Genomic DNA, 27400 nt, shown 5'->3' with positions numbered 1-27400 from the left:
TAGTTGAATCTTGCCTTAATATGTCCCAGTGTGGTTGTTGTTCTAGTGTTTATCTAAGAGCTATTACAAAAATATGATAATATTGAAATTTTTCTTTGAAAAATAGAATTTACACAAATGTCTTAATTTGAGACAGTTTTGAATTAGGTGTTTGAAACAAACTTATAAAACCCACTCCAAGAGAAAACATGCAATTGGCTCAAAATTATTTACTGAGATATAGCCCTTGTAACAACTTGTGTATATGCTTTACTGTATCCTAACTAGTCAACTCACTACGCGGGTCACACCATGGCAAAACAAGTTTTAGGCACAGAAGATTGGGTGTGTGCAATCAGATTAATAAGAGCAGTTTTGGGGTAAGTGTGTAAGGATAATGAGAGAGTGGAGCTATCAGTGGTCTGGAATGGAGGATAGCTACATAAAGTATGTGCCAAAATGATCAGAATAGTATGCATTTTGGTCAAGCCGACGTAAAAGTTGAGGGCCGTTTGTGTGTGTGTGTGTGTGTGTATGTGTGAGCGTGTATTTATCACTTTGTGGGGACCAAATGTCCCCATAAGGATAGTAAAACCCGAAATTTTTGACCTTGTGGGGACATTTTGTTGGTCCCCATGAGGAAAACAGCTTATAAATCATACTAAATTATGTTTTTTGAAAAGGTAAAAATGCAGAAAGTTTTCTGTGAGGGTTAGGTTTAGGGGTAGGGTTAGGTTTAGGGGATAGAATATAAAGTTTGTACAGTATAAAAACCATTATGTCTATGGAAAGTCCCCATAAAACATGGAAACACAACATGTGTGTGTGTGTGTGTGTGTGTGTGTGTGTGTGTGTGTGTGTGTGTGTGTGTGTGTAGATGAACATGGTCTAAATCAGGGTGGGGTGATGCACGTCTTTTTGATAAAGTTGGAAAAAACTAAAAACGAATGCCTATAATTGACTTATCAACTATTTATTTCTGTGTGGATATCACGTTTTAATATTAGAGGTGTTGTCATGGAAACATGCCCTAGCTAATACAGTTTGCTGGTGAAGATCAACGTACAGCCTGCTGAGAATTTTGTTTGCTATATCAAAGTGCCAAAGCAGGTATTTCACCTAAAAATACATTCTACATTCTATTTTCATTTAAAGGAATAACCAGGTTCAATAAAAGCTAAGCTCAATAGACAACAATTGTGACAATGTTTATTACCACAAAAATGTATTTTGACTCAACCCATCCTTTCTAAAATAAATAAAAATAAAATATTAAATTGAGGTTGCGATGAGGCACTTACAATGGAAGTGAATGGGAGGTTTCAAAATTATATAATAAACAACGTGACTTTAGTGTGAAAAATTGCAAACTTGCCTTTTCTGTGTAAAGATACAGTATGTCCAATTTTACAACTTCGTTGCCATGACAATGTAACGGCAGAAACCCTAAAATGACCGAACAAACGATGATATAAACAACAGCTCAAACAACACTCAAGTTTAAACAGAAGAATGAAACCTCTTCTAAATTTATAAGCTTCACATTTCTGCTTTTAACCCCTTCTAAATTTGGCCCCATTCACTTTAACCTTGATTTTTTCCATTTTAAAAGAAAAGGAAGGAAAAGTTATTTTAGTTTTTTGTGGTAATTAACATTATGCAACAAATGCTGTCATTTGAGCCTGAAACATTCCTAGAATACTTTTGGAACAAAAAAAATCCATGGGCATTAACTATTTATAATAGTTTAAAAAGATCATTTTATTCTAATTTTCTTCTAATGTCAACAAAGGCTTGGAAGGCTATTGCCCAATGACCTTTTAGCGACCTTTTAGGATGAATATTGTAATACATTTGTGAGAATCTACCATGATGTAATAATACAATTCAAATATATATATTTTTTCACATTACTTTAATGAGATATTACATTTTATTTAATTATTTTTGTTTTACATTACTTAGAATGGTAATTCACTATTCTCATAGTGTGTGCTTAATTGTCATGAAAGTAATGTCAATTAAAGGCTATATTTATATATATATATATATATACATACATATACAGGCTTGGGGAGTAACGGAATACACGTAACGGGAATACGTATTTAAAATACAAAATATAAGTAACTGTATTCCACTACAGTTACAATTTAAATCATTTGTATTTATAATACAGTTACATTCAAAAAGTATTTTGATTACATCAAAAAACTTTATTACATTATACATATAAATGATGCGATCTAAAGTGCATTTGAACAGCAGTAAAACATTTTCTTATGATGTGTTACATTCATTTGAGCAGACGTTTGAAGTAAGTTTGGAGCAGAAGAAATAGAAAAAAACCTTGTGTAAATTGTCAGCTTTACGCTAGGATAAAATGCTATTTCTAACCATTTTACATGCACATGTTACCAGCACGATCATATTTATTTTAACAAGAAAATTCACTTTGGATCATAACTTATTTTTGTTCTAGTAAGACCTTTGATATCACATAGATATCACTTTGATATCAAGATGGCGCAGAGTATGGCTGCTGCGTTGCAAGCTCCGTTACAGCACTGCAGTTTATTGTTTGTTCTGTTTACAGTTCTTTGTTTTTTTGTCTTGGATGTTGTCTGCCTTATTGTTTACGACAGACAAACGCTTTTGGACATAGGTTCTACAATTACACATCGAAAACCGGACTTCAAATTCCTCAACGCCGACCCGCTGTTTACAAACACGCCGGCGAAGCCCTTTGTCTGGGCTGCCCGGCCGCGGAAACGCAGAAGGAAAAGGGGAAAAAGAGCCGGCGTTCTCATCAGAGTAAGACGTCGTGCAAATCGACCCCCGCTACCCAGTATACTACTGGCAAATGTTCAGTCTCTGGACAACAAACTCTGCGAGCTGAGAGCGCGGATCTCTTTCCAACGAGAGACGAGGGACTGCTGCGTTATATGCCTTACAGAAACCTGGCTGGCTGCGGAGATTCCAGACTCGGCCATCGAAATCACGGGCTTTTCCGTGCACCGAGCGGACAGAGCGAAAGACCTCTCAGGTAAAAGCAGAGGTGGTGGTGTATGTTTTATGATCAACAAATCATGGTGTGATCAGAGGAACGTACATTTCATCAAGTCTTTCTGCTCTCCTGATCTGGAATATCTCATGCTTCTGTGTCGACCATTCTGGCTACCGAGGGAATTCACAGCGGTCATCATCACAGCTGTGTACATCCCCCCACAAGCCGACACAGACCGGGCACTCAGGGAACTGTATGGGTGTATAAGTGAGCAGGAAACCGCGCACCCTGAGGCTGGGTTCATTGTTGCCGGGGACTTCAACAAAGCTAATTTTAAAACAATAGCACCAAAATACCATCAACACATAAACTTCAACACACGAGAGGACCGGGTTTTAGATCACTGTTACTCTCCTTTCCGGTATGGCTACAAATCCCTCCCCCGCCCCCCATTTGGCAAATCGGACCACTCTTCCGTTCTACTTCTACCTGCTTATAGGCAGAAACTGAAACGGGAAGCACCCACCCTCAGAACGATCCAGTGCTGGTCGGACCAATCAGACTCTGCGCTACAAGACTGTTTTGATCACGCGGACTGGGAGATGTTCCGGTCCACCTCTGATGACGACATCGAGGTTTATGCTGACAGCGTAACGTGTTTCATCAGGAAGTGCGTAGAGGATGTTGTTCCGACCAAAACAATACGGATATACCCCAACCAGAAACCATGGGTTAACGGCGATGTTCGCGCGGCACTCAATGCGCGGTCCTCCGCTTTTAATTCTTCTAACACGGAGGAGCGTAAACAAGCCAGTTATGCCCTCCGTAACACTATCAGTGAAGCCAAACGCCAGTACAGGCACAAACTTGAAGGTCAGTTCAACACCGCTGACTCTAGAAGTATGTGGCAGGGAATTAATACCATCACGGACTACAAACGGAATAAAGACTCCGCCGTGAACACCGCTGCATCTCTCCCGGACGAACTTAATACATTTTATGCTCGTTTCGAGGACAACACCACCGCCCTCGCGGAGAGAGCACTCGCGGCTGACGCTACAGAGGTTGATTCACTCTCCGTCTCTGTTGTGGATGTAACCCGATCCTTCCGACTGGTGAACATCCTTAAAGCCGCGGGTCCAGATGGCATTCCGGGCCGTGTCATCAGAGCGTGCACGAATCAACTGGCTGGTGTTTTTACGGACATTTTCAATCTGTCCCTCTCCCTGTCTGTAGTCCCCACATGCTTTAAAACATCAACCATTGTGCCTGTACCGAAGCAAGCCACAATCACTTGCTTAAATGACTGGCATCCTGTTGCTCTGACCCCCATCATCAGCAAATGCTTTGAGAGGTTAATCAGAGATTACATCTGCTCTGTTCTGCCCCCCTCTTTGGACCCATTACAGTTTGCCTACCGCAACAACCGCTCCACTGATGATGCCATTGCATCTACACTACACACTGCTCTCTCTCATCTGGAAAAAAGGAACACATATGTGAGAATGCTGTTTGTAGACTACAGCTCAGCATTCAACACCATAGTGCCCTCCAAGCTTGATGAGAAACTCTGGGCTCTGGGCTTAAACAGCTCACTGTGCAGCTGGATCCTGGATTTCCTGTCAGGCAGACGTCAGGTGGTTAGAATGGGCAGCAACATCTCCTCATCACTGACCCTCAACACTGGAGCCCCGCAGGGCTGTGTTCTCAGCCCACTCCTGTATTCCCTGTACACACATGAGTGTGTGGCAACACATAGCTCCAATGTCATCATTAAGTTTGCTGACGATACGACGGTGGTAGGTCTGATCACTGACAATGATGAAAGAGCCTACAGAGAGGAGGTGCACACTCTGACACGCTGGTGTCAGGAGCACAACCTCTCCCTCAACGTCAGTAAAACCAAGGAGCTTGTGGTGGACTTCAGGAGGAAAGACGGAGAACACAGCCCCATCACCATCAATGGAGCACCGGTAGAGAGAGTCAGCAGTTTCAAGTTCCTCTGTGTCCACATTACTGAGGAACTCACATGGTCCGTCCACACTGATGCCGTTGTGCAGAAGGCTCACCAGTGCCTCTTCTTCCTGAGACGGCTGAGGAAGTTTGAAATGAACCACCACATCCTCACACGGTTCTACACCAGCACTTTAGAGAGCATCCTGACTGGCTGCATCACCGCCTGGTATGGCAATAGTACCGGCCACAACTGCAAAGCCCTGCAAAGGGTGGTGCGAACTGCCAGAAACATCATCGGAGGTGAGCTTCCCTCCCTCCAGGACATATACACCAGACCTATTGGAATATGTTACAAATTACATTTCACAGCATGTATTCTGTAATCTGTAGTTGAATACATTTCAAAATTAACCCTCCCAACCCTGTATATATATATATATATATATATATATATATATATATATATATGTCAAATATTCCCTGTTGTTTTTTGTTTTTGTGCTTTTATGTTGAAGTTCTTGTTTAGTTCCTGTTTCCTGTTAGGTTTTTGTTGTCCGTTGTAGTTTAATTTTATGATTGGTTTTCCCCTGATTGTTTCTCATTCCCTGATAGTTTCCCCAGGTGTTTTCCCTTGTGTATTTAAGCCCTTGTTTCCCCCAGTTAATTTGTCAGTTCTTGCATGTTTTGTTATGCTCTGTGCTAGTTTTCCTGTGTTTTCCTTTATTTTGAGTTTTCTTGTTTATTTTAATAAAGCTGCACTTAGATCCGCATTCTTTGCCTGCATATATAGACAGGTGCTGGTCATATAATTAGAATATCATCAAAAAGTTGATTTCAGTAATTCCATTCAAAAAGTGAAACTTATATTCATTCATTCATTCCACACAGACTGATATATTTCAAATGTTTATTTCATTTAATTGTGATGATTAAAACTGACAACTAATGAAAATCCCAAATTCAGTATCTCCGAAAATTTGAATATTACTTAAGACCAATACAAAAAAAGGATTTTTAGAAATGTTGGCCAACTGAAAAGTATGAACATGAAACGTAGGAGCATGTACAGCACTAAATACTTAGTTGGGGTGCCTTTTGCCTGAATTACTGCAGCAATGCGGCGTGGCATGGAGTCGATCAGTCTGTGGCACTGCTCGGGTGTTATGAGAGCCCAGGTTTCTCTGATAGTGGCCTTCAGCTCTTCTGCTTTGTTGGGTCTGGCGTATCGCATCTTCCTCTTCACAATACCCCATAGATTTTCTATAGGGTTAAGGTCAAGCGAGTTTGCTGGCCAATTAAGAACAGTGATACCATGCTCCTTAAACCAGGTACTTGTAGCTTTGGCACTGTGTGCAGGTGCCAAGTCCTGTTGGAAAATGAAATCTGCATCTCCATAAAGTTGGTCAGCAACAGGAAGCATGAAGTGCTCTAAAACTTCCTGGTAGACGGCTGCGTTGACCTTGGACCTCAGAAAACACAGTGGACCAACACCAGCAGATGACATGGCACCCCAAACCATCACTGACTGTGGAAACTTTACACTGGACTTCAAGCAACGTGGATTCTGTGCCTCTCCTCTCTTCCTCCAGACTCTGGGACCTTGATTTCCAAAGGAAATGCTAAATTTACTTTCATCAGAGAACATAACTTTGGACCACTCAGCAGCAGTCCAGTCCTTTTTGTGTTCTGACGCTGTGTCTTGTTCAAGAGTGGCTTGACACAAGGAATGCGACAGATGAAACCCATGTCTTGCATACGTCTGTGCGTGGTGGTTCTTGAAGCACAGACTCCAGCTGCAGTCCACTCTTTGTGAATCTCCCCCACATTTTTGAATGGGTTTTGTTTCACAATCCTCTCCAGGGTGCGGTTAGCCCTATTGCTTGTACACTTTTTTCTACCACATCTTTTCCTTCCCTCCGCCTCTGTATTAATGTGCTTGGACACAGAGCTCTGTGAACAGCCAGCCTCTTTAGCAATGACCTTTTGTGTCTTGCCCTCCTTGTGCAAGGTGTCAATGGTCATCTTTTGGACAGCTGTCAGGTCAGCAGTCTTCCCCATGATTGTGAAGCCTACAGAACTAGACTGAGAGACTATTTAAAGGCCTTTGCAGGTGTTTTGAGTTAATTAGCTGATTAGAGTGTGGCCCCCGGTGTCTTCAATATTGAACCTTTTCACAATATTCAAATTTTCTGAGACACTGATTTTGGGGTTTTTCATTAGTTGTCAGTTATAATCATCAATTAAAAGGAATGAACACTTGACATATATCAGTCTGTGTGGAATGAATGTATACATTATCCATGTTTCACTTTTTGAATGGAATTACTGAAATAAAGCAACTTTTGGATGATATTCTAATTATATGACCAGCACCTGTATATGGTCCTAAAAAGGCATCATTTTCTTTGTGCCTAATAAGTTCTTACTTTCTGATTTTGTGGTGAAATATGACCAGGAAAAGTTCTTGGTTTCATGAGATTCACCCATAAAGTAAGCCATCATGTGACATACCTGTCACCTCACACTCTACAAACAACTTCAAACCAATGCAGATCACTTCAGCCAGGGCAACAAGCTCAAACATTAACAAGTCTTTAAAGCAGATGTAAAATTTTTGTAAGTTATATAAGAACTGTATTATGAAAAATATTTAAAATGTATGCGTTCTTTGAATAATCATGTTTTATGACAGGACACGCATATCATTTCCACTTTCTACCATTGTGATATCAGGGTGCTTAACAGCATTTACTAAGTATGGTTGAGATAATGTACAGAATAAGCTTAAATTGATTAAAACAGGTTGTTAGAAATGAATACAGCACAGTCAAATAAAACCATCATATTCGCCCACGCAGAAGACAGGCGGAAAACCCCAGTTGCATGGTATCTCCTCAGTCTGGCTCTGCATCATAATGTCACTGTGTCATTGAAATGTCATTTACACTCGAACACAGAAACAGATATACAGATTTGGGCAAATGGAAATTAATGCAGTGAGGTCAGCACTATTACAGGAACAGCAGACAAAATATGTATTTTTGTAGTATCAAAATACGAAGGGCACCCATGGGCTAGGCTAGTTCTGTAAGTGAATATGGGAATGCATTTGCAGGTGGTTGTGCAAGTGGCCTGAGATAGTTCTTATATGGGGCAGTCTGCTCATATGTGTTTCTGAGTAATACCACATTGTCCTCACTGTAGTCTCAGCATAGAGCCCAGGTACCGGCAAAGACAAACATGTCACTGTCCTTTTCTGCATATCGCGGCGCCGTTTCGTGGTCAGTTCTGCATAACACGGCGGCTCGTTTTAGCTTATCGCAGCCCATTCGGCCCGTTCGGTTCTCCCGATGGCCAGTCCGGCCCTGATCGGCCTCACAGTGTGTCGGCCCACCGGGAAAATGCCCGGTATGCCAGAAGACCAGTCCAGCTTGTACACAGCATCTTCAGTAGCTCTGATGCCGGGAGTACATGAAGACTCTTATATTCACTTTTACAGCCAACAACAGAACACTTATGACGCTTACGAAGCCGCAACATTATTCTTCTCACTGTATCTGCTCCAGCGTGGAAAAAAATGGCGGACAGTGTGTTGATCACTCAGGGGAGGAGGGTGGACGTCACTTTAGAGCAGAAACGAAAACAGTTCATTTTGACACACTGTTTTGGATTAATAGATTTATAAGAAAAAGGAGTGGGTGGACTTTTAACATTGTGGTTGTGTACACACACTGCCAACTCACATTTATGTACAAACACCATGTAAAAGTGAATTTTGCATAATAGGTCCCCTTTAAAGTACTGATGTGTAAAAAGTGTAACCATTTAAATAACCAGATTAACATTTTAGTCTCTTTCTTGCAAATGCAGTGGTGGCAGCTGATCATGGTCTGGTCAAAAAGCCACAGAACCACCAAGTTCTTCTAAATTGCCTGAGAATTGCCTTATATTTCAAGCTATTAACCAGTTTAAAGAGTCAGTGTGTGAATGTGGAGACAGATCAAGGGTAAAAGAGAGAAGGGCTAAAAAGAATACTTCTGTTCTGCTCTGCACTCAGATTATGTGTTTAAATTTTGCTCTGTTATATGACTCTACAAAACGATGAATGTTGTGAAGTAAGAGAGAAAGGATAACTAGCAGGTAAGATGTCTGATTATGTTACAGACTACTGATTATTGATGTCTGCCAGATCTATTTTAGATCTCATAGTATGATAAATCTCTGTAACTCTTAAAACAACATAGTGAAATAACACAGCAACAGTTATTTTGTATGTGCAAAATACTTTTGCATTACTGTAGTATGTTTGGTTGCGACCAATACATTCTTCCTGACAGGCAGAACACTCATGCAAAGCAAGTTTAGTGATATTTCTGTCTTCAAAGTTTTGTGTAATTGCATTTTCATCTATTATCCACATATTTTCTTCATACTGACTCCTATTGGTAAGCTATTTCAACTTTTGTCTTTATCCCAGAATTACTGTACAGAACATCAGATGGTAAGTAAGGGTGCGCCAGATATAGCTAATGTATGCCCTGCCTTCCTTATCTTTCTAACTCACACGCTTCTTTTTACGTGACTGTGGCAGGAAACCATGCCATATCATGGCTTAAGATAATATAATTTTGAATGCACAACTAAGAGGGATTCAAACACCTGTTGATATATTGAGATGAGAGGAAGCACAATGTAGCCTAGTTAGATGTAACTTGACAAAATCACATCGTGCTTTTACCTTTTGTACCAGAAAAACTAGCGCGCAGCCATCTTGAAAATGTTATCTCTGAACTTCCGATCCAGCGGTCACTATATAGATATGGTGTTTATGTCAAAGTGCAATTAGCTAGCAAAGTGGATTTGCAGGTTATAGAGTTGTCAAAAGTTATTATGAGTATTTTAAAGTATTCAGGGGATGTCATAACAACTGGAAGCGGAGTGGGGAGATTTTAAAACAAGAGTTCTTCATTCATTTGTCCACAAGATCCAACCGACTCCTGCTGTGGATGAACTGATGTGCCTCTTTGCTCATGAAACTCCAAGAGATAACATAAAATAATTAAAATATCTCTGTACGACACCTCAAGCTGGCCATCTTTTCGTGACATTCACCCATTGTGTTATTGCTAAGGTGAGTAGAATTTTTTGAGCATTAAATCGGGATGGGGAAGGGTGCAACTATATTTATGCATACACACATATACATGTGAAATGGTACATTTTATTTTATATTACATTTACAAAATTTTTTAGCACATTTATGCCTCTAAAAAATGGAGGGTGAAATTTTACTTTTAAAAAGTAAATTGTACAGGCCTGTGTAGCTCAGCGATTAAAGACCACCCCTGGAGTCACGAGTTCAAATCCAGGGCGTGCTGAGTGACTCCAGCCAGGTCTCCTAAGCAACCAAATTGGCCTGGTTGCTAGGTAGGGTAGAGTCACACGGGGTAACCTCCTTGTGGTTGCTATAATGTGATTCACTCTCGGTAGGGCACGTGGTGAGTTGTGCATGGATGCCGCGGAGAATAGCATGAATCCTCCACACAAGCTTTGTCTCCACAGTAACACACTCAAACTATGTGATAAGATGCGCAGATTGATGATCTCAGACAGAGAGGCAGCTGAGATTTGTCCTCTGCCACCCGGATTGAGGCAAGTCACTATGCCACCACGAGGACCTAGAGCTCATTGGGGATTGGGCTTTCCAAATTAGGGAGAAAAATTAAATAAAAAGTAAATTGTAATTTTCTTTCATGTTATGAGCTTGCATGTGTAATAATCTGAGCTGTCACTGTTGGAAATTTCATGTCAACTACACATTTTACCACAAATGATTTAGTTGAAACATAAAAATTAAGCAGAATTACACTCATAACAATTAAAATCTTGTATTATGAAAAACTGCAGTGTGACTGAATGTGATCTGCAAAGTCCAATTCACCTCCGCTGTTGTTGAAACAGAACATTTAGAGTGACAGAAAAAACAACACCATCACCTCTTGGTGAAGAATACTTTCTGTGCTCCCACATTTTGATCAATGCTTCTTAGTAACGTCAATACAAACAGGAAGTTAGATGACAAAATTCGGAAGAGCAGAGCGCAGAAAAGGGGCGGGGCTGAAAATGCACACAAACTTTTACGTTTTAGAGTTTTAGCTTTAAAGTCATTTTAAGGACATTCACTTTTTAAATCGTTTTCGAGAAGTTAAAAAAGTAAAAATACAGAGTATTTCAAAATATGCTATTGCTAATGCAAATAAATAGTTTGATGATCCTTGATTCCATTTTTAAATACTTAACACGGTGTCTAAAAATCAGCGACGTCCGTCTAGCTAACACATGCTTAAACAGCGCAGACTGACAGAAAAATGCGACCAGTGTGAAGGGCCGCTTTGAGAAATTGCAGAGCAAGTGCGTCAAATAGACACATCACGGTGCGCACCGCATCCTGAGGGGAGGGTTCACTGTAGTACTCTGTAGAGGGTCCGGTAGTTATCTGCAGCTGGTTGAATTCAGATTTCTGTACATCTGCCGTGCTTAAGTTATCCAGTAAAGTAGGCAGCCGAAGAGAGTGCAGATGCCTTGTTTTGTTCAGATGAGCAATCTAATCTGGAACAATTTGATCTGGAAAGAGATTACAGGCGGAAAAACTATGCAGACGTGATAGGTAAGGAGCTTCACGTGCAAAAACTTTTGATTTTGATTCGGTTACTTGAATATAGACTTTATATGTAATTTTGCCAATCGCGCATTAAGCTGTGCAGGGTTTCGCAACCTCCAAACTTTGAAATCGGGAGATCCGTTTTTCAGATTCAAATTACATTAAAGGAAGAATTGTAATATTACTCTCCTCCCATAACATTATGCTAAATTTTACATTTGAAAACACACACATATACCTCAGTTTCAACATAACCCTGCAGAAATAAACTCAGATTGTATATGTTTTCCAAAATGCATTTAAGTAGGCTTATTCTACTATTTTAGGTCATTTAAAAAAGAAAAGGTAAAATTTACCTGTAATCTTTTCCCTAAATGTTTAATGTGTTCGTTTGTTTAATAAAAGGGTCCTCAAGATAGATACATATCGATCAAGCCTTTAAATTATGGGATGAAATTAGACTCAAAATGATTAACTAATGTTTTATTTTATAAACGTTACAAATGTATTTTACAATCCACAGACAACTGCCTTTCAAAGGCAGTTTGAAAGGCAGCTGTCTTTGACATTCAAAATTAAATGAATGTGCTGGGATTTGTACAAATAGAGACAAATTTGTGAACACAAATGTTCCCTTTTGTATAAATGCATCGCAATTTGTGTATGCAACCAAAGGAAGATGTTCCAGATCAAACACAAATTGTCCTCGTGAAGCATTGAATGTGCATTTGTGGAACAAGAGATACACACACACATTCATTGATATCTATTTGTGTTGATTCCCTTTGATTCATTTGAATTTTGAGACTTCCTTTCCACTGGTTTTTCTTTGCATGATCCACAAGTAACTTTATGTGAGCAAAGCAGCTACCACTCGATGGCAGTCTCATTTTACAGAAATACCATTAGGTGGGGCATGGTTTATTCACATGGTCAATGAGCAAGCGCTCCATGCTTCAAGCAAACAGAGGCTGACATCAGCAGAAAGGATCAAATGTTTGTTTCAATTTCTCTCACATATAACTAAGGATAATAGCATATTTTAAAAGGTGAAAAAAGCCCATTTTAGAGTGCAAGTCCTGGTGACAATGCATTTGTGTTATATGTCAGTACCTTCTAGTTAATAAGATTCCAACACATGTCGTTGTTTCTGGCAACAGTCAGTGTTAAAGTCTGCTGTTTTAATCTTCAAGTTTATAGACTGACAGTGTGTTGCGCCAACAAGGAATCTGATAATTCTGTTGCACTAAACTTTAAACCTTTTTTAAAAATAATCAGTTACATTAGCGAGTACGATGGCTCATCTTGTTGACAGAGCAATTACCCTCTTCCCCATTGTTTACACGTGGAGACATGGGACTGACGGATCTCTCAAACAGAAGGAGAGCGTTAATACAGCATTTAACGAGAGCACTTTCAAACAACAGTAGTTTGTCATTGCTTCCCTCCTCTCTCATACTCGCTTCAGTTAGCAGCCTGCGCTCTTTATTTCTGACCACAACAGTAGCATTGATGTGAGGGGAGGCGGTCGACCTTTTTTCTTAAATTATGCTGCTATATTCAAGGCTTGTGACATTGTACATGCTGCTGAGACATGTATAATATAATGAATGTTGTCATCATTTACCCCCATGACTCCTCTAGTTTCTTTGCGTGCCTCCTAACGTCTTTCATGGGATTTTAGTAAACAATGACAGTTTTAATATTTGGGTTAACTATCCCTTTAAATATGTAAATGTTGTTTTACCACAGAATTTAAAGTAAGATTTTAAGAAAGTGTTTAAAAAAAAAATGAAAAATAGACTCAAATGCAAGTCATTTCGCTCAAGAGGCATTTCATTTTATGCACATATACTGTCAGAGTGCAACAAAAGGATCCAAATGCAAAAGGTAACTCAAATCAAAGTCTTTAATGGTCAACAACAAAGGAAGTCTGTAGTGGATAACACAGAACTGGAACTCAAATGATGCTCCCCAGGAAGACAGCTACACAGAGGATACTTGTCAGGAGTGGTAACGTGGAGCAGAAAGTTCACTCGAACAGAAGGTACTGGTCCTTGTAGAAAGTAGCTTGAGCAGAGTAAGCCTTGTAGGAATTCACCACAGCAGATAACAGGATACACTAAGACGAGTGCAGCTACACATGACAAGACGTGGTGAGTAACTGCTGACAGATGAGAGAGCATTACACAACGCGTAACACACACAATAATCCGACACAGAACAGAGAGAGCAAACACCAGAAGTAGACAGAGTAATCAGACAAGACTAGAAACAGGTGTCACTGCAAATCAGCGCGAGCGCTGATTGAGATGATCAACAGGTGATGCCAGAGTGCAAACATGTAAGTGTGTGTGTGCTGGTGTGTGAGTGAAATGAGTGTGTGAATGAGTGTGTGTAGTGAGAGAGAAACAACCCAGATCCTGACAGTACCCCTCCCTCAATGAGCGCCACCCGGCGCTCCCGAGGGAGAGGCCTGGCGAGCCCGGTAGAAATCCTCGATGAGCGAGCGGTCCAGGACGTCCCGGGCCGGGATCCACCGCCTCTCCTCAGGACCGTAGCCCTCCCAGTCCACCAAGAACTGGTGGCCACACCCTCGAGGGCGAACATCAAGCAGCCTGCGAACTCTGAAAATGGAAGCCTCTTCGTCAAGAGGTGGAGGAGGAAGGGTGGGACGGGTGGGAGTGCGAATGATAGGCTTAATACGAGACACATGAAATACGGGGTGTACCCGGCGTAACTGATGAGATAATCTTAGCTTGACAGCTGCCGGACTAAGGACCTTCACAATTGCAAAGGGACCGACAAAACGGGGCATAAGCTTACGTGAGCCCTCTTGTATAGGTAGATCTTGAGTGGAAAGCCACACCTTCTGCCCACATACGTATCTAGGGGCTCTAACCCGACGACGATTCGCAGCTCTACAAGTTCGTGCTCTAGTGCGACATAAAGCCGATCTCACTCTCCTCCAAGTACACTTGCACCTTTGAATATGGGCCTGTACGGAAGGCACGGAAGTCTCAGAGTCTTGTGATGTAAAAAGTGGAGGTTGGTAACCGAGACAGCTCTCAAATGGGGACAACCCAGTAGCGGACGACGGCAGAGAATTATGGGCGTATTCAGCCCAGGACAACTGATCGCACCAAGAGGCAGGGCTCTGTGAAGTCAAGCTGCGCAACATGCGTCCGAGAATCTGATTTGTTCGTTCGGCCTGCCCATTAGTCTGAGGATGGAATCCTGATGACAGACTGGGGGATGCCCCAATCAGTCGGCAGAATTCCCTCCAGAACTGAGAAGCGAACTGAGGCCCTCTGTCAGAAACAATGTCCGAAGGAAGACCATGGATCTTAAATACGTGATCAACCATTACTTGGGCGGTCTCACGAGCGGACGGTAGTTTAGGAAGAGGAATGAAATGAGCTGCTTTAGAAAAACGGTCGACCACAGTGAGAATAACCGTGTTGCCGGCGGATGATGGGAGACCGGTAACGAAATCTAAAGCAATGTGCGACCATGGGCGTGACGGAATGGGAAGTGGTCTGAGAAGGCCAGCAGGCGGAGAGTTGCCTGATTTTGTCTGGGCGCAGACAGGACACGGCGCTACGAACCGACGAATCGGTTCTCTAGTGGGCCACCAAAATCTCTGGCGAATAGCGGCCAAGGTACCCCTAACACCGGGATGCGCGACTAATTTAGAGGCATGACCCCACTGGAGAACGGCTGAACGAGCGGTCTCGGGAACAAATAACGTACCCTCTGGGGCACGAGGCGGTCTGACAACGTGTGAAAGAGCCCTTTTTACGGCCTGTTCAACTCCCCAGGCGATAGCTCCGACCACGCAGTGTTGGGGAACAATAACCTCCTTGGTCGAAGCCTCCACTGAAGAACCGAACTGCCGCGAGAGTATCGGGTTTAAGGTTCTTGGAACCTGGTCTAAACGAGATCGAGAAGTCAAAACGACCAAAAAATAACGCCCAGCAGGCCTGACGAGCGTTAAGTCTCCTGGCGGAACGGATGTATTCGAGGTTCCAGTGGTCAGTCCAAACAATAAATGGAACACTGGCTCCCTCCAACCAGTGCCGCCATTCCCCCAGAGCTAACCGAATTGCCAAAAGCTCCCGATTACCCACGTCATAATTGCACTCAGCCGGCGAAAGATGATGGGAAAAGAAGGCGCACGGATGAACCTTGTCATCAAAAGAAGATCGCTGTGACAAAATAGCCCCCACCCCAACATCGGAGGCATCGACCTCGACTATAAATTGTCTCTCAGGATCCGGAGTGACTAAAATGGGCGCGGAGGTGAACAACCTCTTGAGTCGATCGAATGCATCTTGCGTCACCTCAGACCAAACGAAACGAGACTTGGTCGAGGTGAGAGCAGACAGTGGGGCCGCGACTTGACTAAAATTACGAATAAATCGTCTGTAAAAGTTAGCGAATCCCAAAAACCGCTGGAGAGCAACACGAGAATCCGGAATAGGCCAATCGAGAACCGCCCGCACCTTCTCGGGATCCATGCTGATACCCTCAGCAGAGACCACCGAACCCAGGAACGTGACCGATCGAGAATGAAATTCACATTTCTCTGACTTGACAAAAAGGCGGTTCTCGAGTAGTCGTTGTAAGACTCGGTGAACGTGTTGGATGTGTACTTCGAGAGAGTGTGAGAAAATGAGGACGTCGTCTAGATAAACGAACACAAAGACATTTAACATGTCTCGCAGGACGTCGTTGACTAACGCCTGGAATACAGTGGGAGCATTGACCAGCCCGAAAGGAAGAACGCGGTATTCAAAGTGACCAATAGGGGTGTTAAAAGCGGTCTTCCATTCGTCTCCCCGCTTAATACGAATGAGATGGTATGCGTTACGTAGATCCAGCTTTGTGAAGACTTTTGCACCCTGCAAGATTTTGAAAGCCGACGACATAAGGGGCAAGGGGTAACGATTCTTGACCGTTATGTCGTTCAGCCCCCGATAATCAATGCAGGGACGTAACGAGCCATCCTTCTTCACAAAGAAGAACCCAGCACCGGCAGGAGAGGAGGACGGGACAATAATCCCAGCGTCAAGTGACTCGGAGAGGTATCTTTCTAGAGCCTCCCGTTCGGGCGCAGAGAGAGAATATAATCTACCGCGGGGTGGCGTGGTGCCAGGAAGGAGATCAATGCTACAATCGTAAGGGCGGTGAGGCGGTAAGGAAACGGCCCGGGAGCGGCTGAAAACCACTCGCAAAACGTGGTACACCTCCGGGACTCCAGACAGATCTCCAGGCTCCTCCTGTAACACAGCAACAGAAGAAACCACAGGAATAGCAGAAACTAAACAATTTACATGACATGAAAGACTCCAAGACAACATGGTATTCTTGACCCAGTCAATATGAGGGTTATGTTGGACTAGCCAGGGATGTCCTAACACAATGGGGGTATAGGAAGACTGAAAAATGAGAAAAGAAATAGTCTCTTGGTGGTTTCCAGAGATAACTAGACTCACCGGACAGGAGACACGGTGAATCTCAGACAAAATACTACCATCTAGGGCGAAGACGGTGGTACTATTGTTCAAGTCCACTAGAGGGATGTTATGTTCCCGAGCCCATTTCTCATCAATAAAATTCCCTTCAGCCCCTGAATCGATTAGTCGCGGAACATGAAACAGTAGAACCAGCCCAACGAAGAACCGCGGGCAGGATGGTGCGGGACTTGGATGGAGAGGACGTCACAGTAGCGCTCGCCAGTACTCCTCGGTCTACTGGCGAGCTCTGGCTTTTAACGGACATGAAGCGGCAAAGTGGCCAGCCGCGCGCAGTGAAGACACAGTCTGTTGGAGATGCGACGTTGTTTCTCTTCAGCCTGGAGGCGAATGCTACCCAACTGCATGGGCTCAGGGTCTGGTCTGGAAGCAGCGGAAGTAGATGGCTCACTAGGTGTAGCGGAGATTGCTCGAACACGTCGCCGTTGCTCAAAGCACTTGTCAAGACGAATCGCCAGCTCTATCAGTTGGTCGAGCTGGTCAGGTGAACCGCGAGCATAAATCTCCTCCTTCAAATCAACATTCAGACCCTCCAGGAAACGAGCAACCAAGGCAGGCTCATTCCACTCGCATGTGGTGGACAGGGTGCGAAATTCAATGGCGAAATCGGCTGCAGTTCTTCTGCCCTGATGAATGGTGGTCAGAAGACGTGAAGCCTCGCGACCAAAAACAGACTGGTCGAAGACCTTAATCATCTCCTCCTTAAAGAGATCAAAACGACTGCAGTAGGGTGTCCCTGCTTCCCAAGCGGAGGTTCCCCACTCACGCGCATGCCCAATCAGTAACGAAATCACAAAGGCGATACTAGCGCAATCACTTGCGTAAGTCTATGGTTGCAGGGAAAACACCACCTCACACTGAGTCAAAAAGGCTCGACACTCAGTCGACTCACCGGCATAACATGGGGGATTGTTCACACGAGGTTCTGGAGGAGAAGGACGACTCTGAACTGCTGGTGACTCCTGGTGCACATGGAGAAGACGAGCAGATAAATCATTCACCTGTGCAACCAAACTCTCCACCGCATGTCTGGCAGCAGATAATTCCTCCTCGTGTCGACCCAGCATAGCTCCTTGAATCCTTACCGCAGAGAAAAACGATTCCTCCTCTGCTGGATCCATCCTTGGTCGGATTATTCTGTCAGAGTGCAACAAAAGGATCCAAATGCAAAAGGTAACTCAAATCAAAGTCTTTAATGGTCAACAACAAAGGAAGTCTGTAGTGGATAACACAGAACTGGAACTCAAATGATGCTCCCCAGGAAGACAGCTACACAGAGGATACTTGACAGGAGTGGAAACGTGGAGCAGAAAGTTCACTCGAACAGAAGGTACTGGTCCTTGAAGAAAGTAGCTTGAGCAGAGTAAGCCTTGTAGAAACTCACCACAGCAGATAACAGGATACACTAAGACGAGCGCAGCTACACATGACAAGACGTGGTGAGTAACTGCTGACAGATGAGAGAGCATTACACAACGCGTAACACACACAATAATCCGACACAGAACAGAGAGAGCAAACACCAGAAGTAGACAGAGTAATCAGACAAGACTAGAAACAGGTGTCACTGCAAATCAGCGCGAGCGCTGATTGAGATGATCAACAGGTGATGCCAGAGTGCAAACATGTAAGTGTGTGTGTGCTGGTGTGTGAGTGAGATGAGTGTGTGAATGAGTGTGTGTAGTGAGAGAGAAACAACCCAGATCCTGACATATACAACTTCTTAAACTCTTTTACAATAGTGTCTTTTACATAATTTCATTGTACAGCTAATGAATGCGGTACATCTTTATGGGGAAAAGGGGGTGATAATCTAGGTTTCAAATTGTAATTTATGTTGCTACGAAAAAAAAAAAAAATTGGGTGAATATAAAAAATACACTTAAGGATAGTTTACACACTTCTAATAATTGCATGTGTACATCTACAAATTGATATCCATGGAAAAATGGGAAAAATACTTGCACACTGCTAACTTTACAGTTTAATGACAATGTTTTGATTCTGAATGGGTCTTCATCAGGTTGTATGTTCTGCTTGGGTGAAACATTTTCATTAAATTGGAACATCAGCAGTGTGCCAGTATTTTTCTCACTTTTTTCTGCTCATTTTATATACACACAAACAATAGAATAGAACATCACAGCTAAAGCTCTGTGGCATTTTGCTTGAGGTTAACCTTCATTATTGCTACTGCATGGTGTCGTTGTCTGGGACTGATAGATACCTCGAGCAAGGCCAAGAGCAATCTGGACAGATACATTTAAAATAATTAATAACTACACAAACCTGTTTAAAATGTTACACAATGAAACAAGGTTGTTGCCATGAAACTTTGTTATGTCTAAATTAACGTGCTCAACAAGCCACATGATAAGATGCACGGATTGACGGTCTCAGACACGGAGGCAACTGAGTTTCATCTTCCGCCACCCAGATTGAGGCAAGTCACTACGCCACCACGAGGATTTAGAGTGCATTGGGAATTGGGCATTCCAAATTGGGGAGAAAAGGGGAGAAAAAGCAAATAATAATAATAATGTGAAGTATTTATGGTATGTACTCTTCAGTTTGTCATCTGTAAATAATAACAATTTAAAAACAATACAGTATGAGTTGATCAATCTAATTGTGTTACATGAGACCAAGAATTAATGGCTTCTCAAAGTGAAAGCTAAGAAAGGATGCAACAGTTCCATGTGTTTGGATTCTACAACATTAAGAAGTGTACTCATGCCTTGACAATTATGTAGACAAAAGTTTCATGGTGGGTTGCACCAATAAGGATTAAATTAACACAGTTTGGAGCTAATCCAGGGTTTGTTGGTCCAAATTTTATTTTAATTTGAGTTGTGTTGCACCACTTAATTTAACCTGTGATTAAAATCTTCATCTGTGATTTGTTTTGTCTGTCCTGATGAATTCAGATCTGTAGATCATTAGTACACAGGGCTGATCAAGCAGGTTAAGAAAATGTCTCAGCAGCATGTACAATGTCACAAGCCTTGAATTTGGCAGCATAATTTATAATTTTATATAACTGCACAGGACTCAGATTGACTGCCTCCCCTCGTTTCAGAAATAAAGTGCACAGGCTGCTGACTGATGCGAGTAAAATAGGGGAGGGAAGCAATAACAGTCGTCATGGTTACTGTTGTAACCTCCATTCCCTGATGGAGGGAACGAGAAGTTGTGTCGAATGTAGTGACACAAGGGGTCTCATTTAAAATCGCCATCCACTAGACCGGGAGTCAGGAAACTTTTTTCACTAAAGAGACAATTTTGAAATTTTTTGTTGATGCATTTTTTCAAAAGAGCCAAACCACAAATGAATAATTTACTAATCTACTAAGTTTTTCAATTAAATACAATGTTTCTATTGCCCATAGATTACTCAAAAACAAACAAATATGCAAATATTAATAGGTAACATGTTGCAATATGGAATTGAGTACACAAGTTTGTGCGGGTCTCCATAAAATTACTAAATTTTACTTCATGAAATATTTTATTTACCTTTTGGGCTGGGCAATATGTAAAAAACATTTTAATGATAATTGTATTTAAAATATCAATATCCTACTATATAGTCAATCCCCCTGCGAACGTGTCTTGTATTTCCTTATGATTTAATCACTTTCGTCTTTGTTTATTTGTTTATTTAATACAAAGATGCCTGTATATATTACTGAACCTGCAGAGTTGCGTTCACAGTGTGTAAGAGTGAACTAAACTCGCAGTACCTCATGAGATGATCGGAGATCATTTGCAGTATTCTCATATATTACATTATTCTTGCAAACAGTTTTCAGTTGAATGAAACAGAGAAAAGGGAGTGATAACTCTTTACACGCGCTTGTTTCACGAGACAGGGTCCCGTTGCACGCCTCTGAACAGTGAATCAGACATGAGCATTGATGGCTTTTCTTTTGTCTGTTCTTAAAAATATAATAAACTGTGTTTCTTCAAGCGCGTCTTTGTGACTAACAGCATTTCTTGTCATGTGTCACTCTGAGACACCTTTTGCAGTTAGATGAGCAAAATTACTCGTGCTTGAAATTCATTTGGAGAGGAGCTAGCGAACTGGATTGAGTCTCGTCGCATTTTGCGGGTGCTATATAACACCCTGGTTGCACATAAAAAATAACGAACGTTCAGAAAATCACTCGTAGAAAATGCTCTTAACAGTTAAGATCAATAGTTATTGGGAAACGAGTCCCATAACTCTAGGAATGTGTGTGTTTTAAAGAAGCGCTTTCATTGTACTTGTGAACATCTGATCTCACGGCCCACACATATGAAATCAGATGCTCATCGTCGGCTTTTCTTTCGTCTGTTCTTGAAAATATAATCACGTTTCATCTTTATGTCTGATTTCTTGTTATATATATCTCCAACAATCTTTCACAGTGGCTGGTACATCAGCAAAATACTCGGCATGAAAAATTCGCATTTGGCGGGTGTTCATATCAAACCTTGTTCACTAGAAGTAGGTTGTAAAATTTGGGAGAAAGGAAACCAAAACAGTGTCACTGACTTCAAGCTTTGCAATCGCACCCACACTTTCTGTTGGAAAAGTATCTCTAGAATGTTTTAAACGATCATGTGTTGGTGAATAGTGAGAGACCCGGCGAACCACTTGATTTTTAACAAAGAGCTACTTGTGGCTCGCGAGCCATAGGTTCCTGACCCCTGCACTAGACTGTGTTATGTGAACTGCTGACAGAGGTGCAAGCTAGCTACTGCGTGCTAGAAGGAACTGTATTGGCCGCACGTAACCCTCCTCAATGCCCCCAGAAAAGGTGTCATATACAGTTCTTAGGTTCCCAGCACCTCTAAGGGGGGAACCGGCGACATGACTATCATGGGAGCAAGCCAACCAGCCGCAGCCTTTTTTCTCTCTATGTTTCTCGTCATAGAGCATAAAGCAGCTGGGGCTTAATGCTATGAAATGCGTCGGGGAAGGTGATCTTTCCCGTTCCTATTCTTTCAGGGGGAAAAGACCCTGCGGAGACCACATCCTGCCCAGACTGGGGGGAGGTGACATGTGGCCAATACGCCACATGGGTTGTCAAGCCACATGTGGGAGTGGCGCGGTGGTGGGTCCTACCTGATGAGGGAGGAGCTCTACAAACACAGCGACCGGGGGCAGAGGGACTGCCCAAGGGAGACGCGGGTCCGCCTACAGGTAGACTGTACCGCAGAAAATACATCACAGGGAGTTGCCTGTGTAGCCCTACCCCAGTACAGAGCACTTGCTGCTCATAGTGGGTCTGGTCGCAAATTCCTCCGCTGAATTTGCAGGCCAGAAGGTTAGGGAGGAAGAACATCCAGGAAGCGAGAGCTTAGTGGCTAACCTGGGAGAGAGAGCACACTGGATCACCGGTCGGCTGTTCTGTATTACCAAGTTCTACCGGCTCAGACCTGACAAAACATGGGACGAGACCGACTCAACCCTGAGATTATAGAACCTCGTAAAGGTATTGGGTGTTGCCCAGCCCACTGCTCTGCAGATGTCTGCTAGGGAGGTGCCGTTGGCCAGTGACCATGAGGATCCCACACTTCTCGTCGAGTGTGCTCAAACCCGCAAGGGGGTGGGCACGGTCTGGGTCTGGTAGGCCAGGGAGATAGTGTCAACGACCCAGTGAGCTAACCTTTGTTTGAAGGCGGTGTCTTTCCGCCGTCTGCCAAAGCAGACAAAGAGCTGCTCAGAACATCTAAAGCTCTGCGTGCGGTCCAAATAGATATGCAAAGCACGTACCGGACACAGCAACGAAAAGGCTGGATCTGCCTCTGCCCGGGATAGCACTTGCAGGTTCACGACCTGATCCCTGAAAGGGGTCGTAGGAACCTTGATCATGTAGCCCGGACGCGGTCTTAAGATGACTTGAGTATCTGCTGGACCAAACTCCAGGCAAGTGTCACTTACAGAGAAAGCTTGCAGTTCCTCAACCCTCTTGATGGAAGCTAGCACTATCAGGAGGGCCGTCTTCAAGGAGAGGGCCTTGAGCTCGACTGAGTCAAGTGGCTCGAAGGGGGTCTCTGAAGGCCAGAGAAGACCAATGAGAGATCCCAGGAGGGGAACAAGCTTGGCCGGGGAGGATTCAGCCTCCGGGTGCCTCTAAGGAACATGAAAATCAAGTCATTCTTACCCAAGGACTTGCAGTCCACTGCGTTGTGGTGGGCCACAATATCGGCTACATACACCTTTAAGGTGGAGGGGGACAGCCTCCCCTCCAACCTCTCTTGCAGAAATGAAAGCACTGACCCAGGGAATGAGAAAATCGCTCTTTTATTGACAATGTGGGTACACGTAGCCGCAAAAGAAAATAAGAAAAATAAAGATTTTCCTCCCAACCCTCCACCGTGGGATGGAGTGGTCCTGATACCTGCTCCAGAGTGAACATTTGACTGCCCGGTCTTCCGCCTCAGGCTTCGGGTCCAAGAGGGTGTCCTGGAGACGAGGGGCGTACACTGCCTGCGCGGGTGCTCAACGCTGGGCTAAGAGCTGGGCCCGGGTTGAGGCGGAGCTGCCTGTTGCTTGGACGCAGGGGACGACCTTGGTGGGCAGACGGGCGCGGGCTACTCTGGGGCGGCGACGTGGCCTGATGTGTGAGATTTCGAGTCGTCGCCAGTGTCAGCGAAGAGGCCAAGCTCTTTTTCCCCCATAAGTAAAATACACACGGGTGTTGAGAAAGCAGGCCTTGTCAACATCGTGCATCTTGACCATGTTTAGCCAAAGGTGGCGTTTCTGGACCACGAGGGTGCCCATCACCCGCCCGAGTGCCCGTGCTGTATCTTCATGGCTCTGAAAGCGAGGCTGATTCTAGTGTCCCACAACAAATTCTAAACTGTATTTTTTAATAGGAAAGGGGCCCTGGGCAATATGCAGTCAGAGGTCCCAGAATAACTTGCTACAGCCATGTAGACACAAATAGATGTCAATGAATGTGTGTATCTCTTATTCCACAAATGCACATTCAATGCTTCACAAGAACAATTTGTGTTTGATTTGGAACATCTGCCTTTGGTTGCACACACAAATTGTGATGTAGGTTTACAAAAAGGAACACTTGTAAAAATTCAAACACATTCATTTAATTATACATTTCACAGATACAAGTTGAAATGCATTTTTTTTGAGGGTTGAAATACACATTGTGAAATACACAAATTAATGGGTAGATTTGCACACATTTATGAAAAAATTTAGGACTAATCCATTGGTAGTTGCTTGTGTGTGATTCTGCAATGGTAAAAACTGATAAACTAAAGTCTCAAAATTAAAATGAATCAAACAGAATCAACACAAATAGACATCAATGAATGCATGAGTGTCATTTGATCCACAAATGCACATTCAATACTTCAGAAGACCATGTTGTGTTTGATTTTGGAACATCTTATTTATCAAACATATATCAAATTGTCAAGTATGCAAGCATTTGTTAATCATTTTGAGTCTAATTTCATCCCATATTAAATTACCTAGTTTGTCTTCTGTTTGTATTGCGACTTTACATAGGCTATAAACCCTGAAAAGTGTATGATTTTTGTAATGGCCCACATTCTTAACTAGTTATTAACCTTTTTTTTTGCTTTTTTTTTTTCTGATTTTACTCTTTTTACTCTCTCTGCTCTTTTTAATTATTTGAATTTGTTGTACTTTGTCATGACTTTGTCATCTTGATTTAAACTTTTCCCCATAAGTAAAATATAGGTCAGGCAAATCATAGGATGATAATAGCATATCATACTTACATAAATCACCCATAAATCAGACAAACAAATTCTAATTTTAGCTTCCGGAAGTGGATTTTTTTTCAATGCACAGTTTAATAGAGCACTTCCTCATCAGCTGGAGGGTTACCATAGCGATCCAGCCCAGATTGAGTGCAACATGGTTTCTGTGGTAGCTTGAAGCGAATGGTGATGAAGTTTCAGTATGTGTATGCTCATAAAAAACTGCATAGGAGCAGACTTTACATAAAATGAAATGTCTTCTCACACTATAGATGGACTATTGTGAAAACATGGTCCTATTTGGTTTCAGAAGTGAACAGTGTATGCTATTGTCTGCTCTGTAGTGCAATAGCCTCTGCTCAAGTTCTACCGGCTCAGACCTGACAAAACATGGGACGAGACCGACTCAACCCTGAGATTATAGAACCTCGCAAAGGTATTGGGTGTTGCCCAGCCCACTGCTCTGCAGATGTCTGCTAGGGAGGTGCCGTTGGCCAGTGACCATGAGGATCCCACACTTCTCGTCGAGTGTGCTCAAACCCGCAAGGGGGTGGGCACGGTCTGGGTCTGGTAGGCCAGGGAGATAGTGTCAACGACCCAGTGAGCTAACCTTTGTTTGAAGGCGGTGTCTTTCCGCCGTCTGCCGAAGCAGACAAAGAGCTGCTCAGAACATCTAAAGCTCTGCGTGCGGTCCAAATAGATATGCAAAGCACGTACCGGACACAGCAACGAAAAGGCTGGATCTGCCTCTGCCTGGGATAGCACTTGCAGGTTCACGACCTGATCCCTGAAAGGGGTCGTAGGAACCTTGATCATGTAGCCCGGACGCGGTCTTAAGATGACTTGAGTATCTGCTGGACCAAACTGCAGGCAAGTGTCACTTACAGAGAAAGCTTGCAGTTCCTCAACCCTCTTGATGGAAGCTAGCACTATCAGGAGGGCCGTCTTCAAGGAGAGGGCCTTGAGCTCGACTGAGTCAAGTGGCTCGAAGGGGGGTCTCTGAAGGCCAGAGAAGACCAATGAGAGATCCCAGGAGGGGAACAAGCTTGGCCGGGGAGGATTCAGCCTCCGGGTGCCTCTAAGGAACATGAAAATCAAGTCATTCTTACCCAAGGACTTGCAGTCCACTGCGTTGTGGTGGGCCACAATATCAGCTACATACACCTTTAAGGTGGAGGGGGACAGCCTCCCCTCCAACCTCTCTTGCAGAAATGAAAGCACTGACCCAGGGAATGAGAAAATCGCTCTTTTATTGACAATGTGGGTACCGCAGCGCGGCAAAAGAAAATAAGAAAAATAAAGATTTTCCTCCCAACCCTCCACCGTGGGATGGAGTGGTCCTGATACCTGCTCCAGAGTGAACATTTGACTGCCCGGGTCTTCCGTCTCAGGTTTCCGGGTCCAAGAGGGTGTCCTGGAGACGAGGGGCGTACACTGCCTGCGGGGTGCTCAACGCTGGGCTAAGAGCTGGGCCCGGGTTGAGGCGGAGCTGCCTGTTGCTTGGACGCAGGGGGACGACCTTGGTGGGCAGACGGGGCGCGGGCTACTCTGGGGCGGCGACGTGGCCTGATGTGTGAGATGTCCGAAGTCGTCGCCAGTGTCAGCGAAGAGGCCAAGCTCTTTTTCCCCCATAAGTAAAATAGACACGGGTGTTGAGAAAGCAGGCCTTGTCAACATCGCGCATCTTGACCATGTTTAGCCAAAGGTGGCGTTTCTGGACCACGAGGGTGCCCATCACCCGCCCGAGTGCCCGTGCTGTATCTTCATGGCTCTGAAAGCGAGGCTGATTCTAGTGTCCCACAACAAATTCTAAACTGTATTTTTTAATAGGAAAGGGGCCCTGGGCAATATGCAGTCAGAGGTCCCAGAATAACTTGCTACAGCCATGTAGACACAAATAGATGTCAATGAATGTGTGTATCTCTTATTCCACAAATGCACATTCAATGCTTCACAAGAACAATTTGTGTTTGATTTGGAACATCTGCCTTTGGTTGCACACACAAATTGTGATGTAGGTTTACAAAAAGGAACACTTGTAAAAATTCAAACACATTCATTTAATTATACATTTCACAGATACAAGTTGAAATGCATTTTTTTTGAGGGTTGAAATACACATTGTGAAATACACAAATTAATGGGTAGATTTGCACACATTTATGAAAAAATTTAGGACTTATCCATTGGTAGTTGCTTGTGTGTGATTCGGCAATGGTAAAAACTGATAAACTAAAGTCTCAAAATTAAAATGAATCAAACAGAATCAACACAAATAGACATCAATGAATGCATGAGTGTCATTTGATCCACAAATGCACATTCAATACTTCAGAAGACCATGTTGTGTTTGATTTTGGAACATCTTATTTATCAAACATATATCAAATTGTCAAGTATGCAAGCATTTGTTAATCATTTTGAGTCTAATTTCATCCCATATTAAATTACCTAGTTTGTCTTCTGTTTGTATTGTGACTTTACATAGGCTATAAACCCTGAAAAGTGTATGATTTT

General features: G+C 43.1%; 1 protein-coding gene across 3 annotated transcripts in view; it reads left to right on the top strand.

Moving 5' to 3' along the window:
* The first annotated feature begins 8964 nt into the window (after positions 1–8964).
* LOC127653964 (histone deacetylase 4-like) overlaps positions 8965–27400 on the top strand; it is a 41792-nt gene continuing 23356 nt past the window's right edge. For 2 of the 3 annotated variants that reach the window (XR_007971881.1, XM_052140848.1), the window contains exon 1: positions 11437–11609. The gene's annotated coding sequence lies outside the window, so the exon portion shown is untranslated. Of the gene's footprint in view, positions 9083–9419; positions 9444–9926; positions 10074–11436; positions 11610–27400 lie in introns of those variants that run through there. The other variant, XM_052140849.1, reaches the window with a different exon arrangement.

The sequence above is a fragment of the Xyrauchen texanus genome, chromosome 13 (genome assembly GCF_025860055.1).
Source record: "Xyrauchen texanus isolate HMW12.3.18 chromosome 13, RBS_HiC_50CHRs, whole genome shotgun sequence".
NCBI classification, from domain to species: domain Eukaryota; kingdom Metazoa; phylum Chordata; class Actinopteri; order Cypriniformes; family Catostomidae; genus Xyrauchen; species Xyrauchen texanus.
The sequence above is the reverse complement of the archived record's forward strand: the minus strand, read 5'-3'. Positions and strand labels throughout refer to the sequence as shown.